Here is a 5,130-nt window from a genome sequence, read left to right as displayed (position 1 = left end):
AATCCCTTTTTTCCCAAAATCTAGCCATAAAACCTAGAAATGTTACTCTAACCTTCCCCTGCCTTTCGGTGTAAGAGCTGGCCATGAAGAAATTCTCTGACCTACCTTGTCTGATAGTAGGTCATAAAACGCTCATTTCAGAAGGGGTCTTTATATCTGAGAGGAAGGAATGCCACACTGAAAGGCCAAGAAGATTCCAAACACACATGGCTTGCTGGGTTTCCCCACTCAGTCTATCAGCATTAGATCATTCCCTTTTTGTCCAATCACATTTCTACATGACTGTCCACTCTTCATTGAATCTAAGCATAGAAATGGAGTATTCCCTTGAGTCTTTGGGTCTTCGACCTAAAAGTTCTCATGTCAAGTAAAACTTTGATTAAATAAATTTGTTATGCTTTTCTCCTCTTAATCTGTCTTTGTCAGTTTTATTCCAGACCTAGCCAGGAACCCTAGGAGGGTTGAGGAAACTTCCTCCCCTACAGTACCCACAATAACTACATCTGTGACTGGAACCAATTATCCCTTTTATCCCATACCAGGACAAATCAAAATATAGCTACTTTTTTCTTTGTTTTGACATAGAAGTAGTTTTAACAGAGGTACCTGTGAGTCCAAAATGTAGATTGTATAAAAATTCCACATACCCATATTGGCCACCTCAAGATGAAAAATGTAACTCTCTAAATCTTAATTGGCTCTATTTTAATATTAAATATAAAAATCATATAGGAAAATAGAAATTTAAATAGAAGTAATATGCCTGTCATAAATCATAAACAACAATGAAAAAACTATTTGTGTTGCACTATGGATGACAAATAGTCCACTGTGTAAGTTTGAGAATAATGCAGACCAAAGTTGGAAGGCCAGTCAATTTTGCCCTCCTTCTGCTTCAGCTCTGTCTCTCTGGGTATCTGATGTGCTAAATGTCAAATTGTCTCCCAGCAGTTGCGTTATTAGCAGGCTATCTTTGTATGACTGTATGTATTGAGTTCAGCAATGGCTTCATTAAAAGCTTTCTTTGCAAGACAGCAAGGTTTCTCCAGGGAGTTAAGAATCTCACAATAGAACACAGAGAATTTACAGTCCAGACCCAATCTGATAGGATGTGTTAATTACATTTCCTTTTTCTGATTTCAGAAGCGTCTTGATAGGCTTGTTGTGACTGATCCACAATTCTTTTCTTATCATCACCAGCAGCAACCTGAACCAAATAGCAGTAGTAGTCTCCTTTCATTTTCAAATAGAGGATTTTGTTTTGCGCTTGGGGATCAAAAACTCTTCCAAAAGTGTGTCATTTGCAGATACCTCTTAGATCAATTTCCATTTTCTTTCTGTATTCTCAAGCCATCTGTTGTTTTTCTCACACCTTCTATCATTTTCCCAATGTTTGACATGACACTCCAAGATGACCTACAGGCTCCTGCAACATTTTTGTAAGCAACTGAGAGAAGATTCCTGTCCTCATCAGATATAATAATTCAATTCCTTGCTCAGTTTCAGAGGTCATGTGTAGTCCATCCTGTCAACATATCTCTCAGACTGCTTGGTCCATTTGACCTTCTATACCAGCATATTTTTACCCATGACTGAATATTCTATGTCAGAAGTAGGTGGTGGTGGACAAACAGGGCCTCAGCAGTCTTTGGGTGGTGGCAGGGGCGAGGCTGAAACTCCCTAAATCTCCCTGCTCACAGGCTCTATGATTCTATTTTCAATTTGTGGCAAAATGTATAAAAAAGTGCTATGAAAGAAATATTACTTATATTAGTTCCTCATCACTAAGTTAATTACAGCAGCTTCTTTTCCTTTGCATAAGAGAGTTCCAAAGTGAACCTATGAATCCCTGCAAATATTTCGGCTCAGGAAATGATAAATGTTTATCCTAACACCAATCTCTTCAGTAAATTATTCTCCAGTCTTTTACAAAGCCGGGAAACAACGGTTTTACTCATTCAGGTCTCTGGCTGGGTTTGACTACCTTGGGTCTCCCTGACTCCTCCTAAATCACTATTAGCACAAATACTATATGTGAATATAAAGCAGCCTCTTCTCTGTCTACGCTTTCCTTTTAAGACAACCTTTAAATCTCCATAGTTATGAATAACAAAGGCTATGTACAATCAGCAATGCCTTTAATTAACCATATCTCTTAATTCTTAAATTGACCTAATTAACGCAATATTTCAAAAATATTTATGTTTATAAATTTTTGGGAAAGTAACATGTAGTACTTCCCCATGTTAGAACTGACAAAAATTACTTTTTTTCAGAATATATAATTTTAACATAATTTATCAAAATGTACCATAAATATATTGAGATTTATTAATATGTAATTTGCAATTTTATACATGTAAAAATCCACAAAATAAAATATTTTGTAACCTTTTGAATCTATTATAGTAAAGCCAAATATATTGAAAAATTAAGGTCAGATACATGAAAAGGACAAAAAAGACTGCAATTAAAGCAAATTAGAGCCCATTTAGCTACCAAAAGAAAAGAATCATCATAAAACCAAGTCATCGTAAATCACAATAATGAGCCTTAAGTAGAACCATTGTTAAGCAAATACAAAAGTCAAAGTATTAACTTAGTCTTAACGATATTCAGCAGTATTCCCGGTCCTTAGAATCAGTAAAATTGCATGCCTTTCCTATAAAAAGATACCATAGACTCATCCTCTGAGTTATTGTTTTCCATTATGATGATGAATCTATGTTAATTATTCTATCGTCTTTTATGCAGTAAAATCTACATTCATAAAAAAGAGCAAAGGTAAAATGTTCTAGACTTCTGGGTAATATACTCAGTAGTCTGTTGACCAGGATAACCTTAAAATTCCCCTCAGATTAACTAAATGTTAATTAAATAGGTTTCTTCCAGACTTTGAGACCCTGACCTCTCTTGTCTTAGAGCATGTACTTTAGAAAGGTTTCAGTTTTAAGTTCTTTTACTGCTTCTTATTTCTTCCAGCCTCTTATCAACCCAGGAATGTCTTTCTCAAGGACACGGAAGATATCACTTAGAAATATAATCATCATGAAAGCTAGTAGCCTTATCTCCTAGTTTCTGTGGGAAGGCAGGAGCCTAATTTCAATAAGAACCAATTAGCAAACACAGATGGCCTAACCAAACTGACCAACCTTCCCCTTTAAATTCTCCAGTGCTTTTCCTTCCACACTGTAGGAATAGACCAAATAAAGATAACAAACTTGTAAGATGAAACAGTTCCGGCTTCTTAGCCACTACCTAAAGCTGTGCAGGATGGCAGCCTGAACTGCAATGTACTTAGCAGGAAGTAAGCATTATTGTTTAAAGTCACTGAGACATAGGGTGTAATTTTTCCTTCAACACAGCCCAGGCTACCCTGTTTAATATAAATTTAAAATTTACTAACATTAAATAAAATAACCTCTGCTGTGTATTGGAATAACAATAATTTGAGGATAAATCCCTTTAATTTTTAGTCATAATTGAGATTTAATAACTTTTTGTTGAATATTATAGTTTAAAATTCATTTGGAATGTTTATGTTTTAAAACTATGTGATTACATCTTATTCATTTCACTTGAAATAAAAGAAAAATTTCAATGAAATAACAATTACCAAAAAGTCTTATAGGGAAACCATTTTCTAAAGGGAAAAAACACCACTTTGAGTGATGCTACTCTTGCCATTCTTACTTCATTGTTGCCTCAAGATCATCATAAATATTAATGACATAGACTAATGTTTCTACCATGTTTCTACTCCTTTGCAGGTTTGCCCTTCCCATGCTACTTTACTTTTAGTGAGTGCTCAGGGAAGTATGTTCTCCAGCAGTGATAGCCACTGAACTGAGTCTATATCTCAAGAATGTCTTCTCAGTCTGGATTGCAAAAACAGGCTTGTAATCCCTTCAAATGATTACCAGAGATCCACCTTCTAAAGGGCTATTTTTGGTATGTCTTTCAGCCAAAGTTTGTACAAAACTCCACAACCTAAATGTGTAAGAGTGTATCACTTCAAAATATGAAGTAAAATCAAACAGCAAATGCTAAGTAAGAAACATCTAAGAGAAAACAGTCATGCAAAGTTTTATTTCTAGTATTTTTCTTATACAGATTGATCTAGTATAATTTAAGACAAGTAAAATGGTAATTATATGATCTTAATTTAAAAATGTATTTCTTCAGAGGAACTTAAGTGAGTTGTCACATGTAATTTTATTAATTCTGTAGCTAGATAATCTTTATTTAACTGAAGGACAATTTTATATTTCCAAAAATGTATGATAAAAATGCAAATCATGTAAGATTTACAAAGACCACAGCTATGAGCTGTACTGATACATTTGCAGTCCTACATAATCTTGCTAAAACAAAAAAAATATTGATACAATGGGGAAACAAACTAATAAGCTAAATCCATTTAAGTCTCAGAACTAAAAGAAAGTTGGATGACTTTATATCAGTCCCTTGACCAAGTTAGATAAGCATTTCCTCTTCTGTAATATGAGAGGGGTACATCAAGACAAATTCTTCCAGCTACAAATCTAAATTTATCAGTAATTAAACGGGTTTCTCTCTGGATCAAAGTGGGAGAAAATATAGGCCAAAACTAGGCTACCCACCAGCAAGAGTTACCTAAGTCCAGAAATCAAAAGGCAATGTTAGTGATCCTAACAGGTACACACATGCACGTGTGTACACACACATGCACACACATGCTCACCTGCACACACCAGACCCCATCACGCAAACTTAATGTCTTGCAGATGTCAAAGGTAGTATAAGATATGGCTAATCTCTGCTCACTATTTTTTTTTTTAATTTCTATGTCTTTATGTTTAAATTTACATACAAAAAGTTTACTCTTTTTTGACATAGAAATCTATGAGTTCTGATGAATACATTGATACAGGTTGATACAGGTAACAACCATCACAGTCAAAATTCATAATAGTTCTGTCAGCGGATGAAAATTGTCCCATGTTGCCCCTTTTTAGTTACACCTCCAATCCCTGCAACCCACTGATCTTTTCTTTGTGCTTATAGTTTTGCCTTTTCCCAAATGTCACACATACACACACACACTCATATATATGTGTATATATATATGTATATATATAGAACGAGAGA

General features: G+C 34.7%; 1 pseudogene; it reads right to left on the bottom strand.

The window, feature by feature from the left end:
* Positions 1 to 873: 873 nt before the first annotated feature.
* On the bottom strand, positions 874 to 1,513 carry LOC123626996 (annotated as a pseudogene).
* Positions 1,514 to 5,130: the final 3,617 nt, after the last annotated feature.

The sequence above is a fragment of the Lemur catta genome, chromosome 1, assembly GCF_020740605.2.
Source record: "Lemur catta isolate mLemCat1 chromosome 1, mLemCat1.pri, whole genome shotgun sequence".
NCBI classification, from domain to species: Eukaryota; Metazoa; Chordata; class Mammalia; order Primates; family Lemuridae; genus Lemur; species Lemur catta.
Note: the sequence above shows the minus strand (reverse complement) of the source record. Positions and strands in the feature narration are given on the sequence as shown.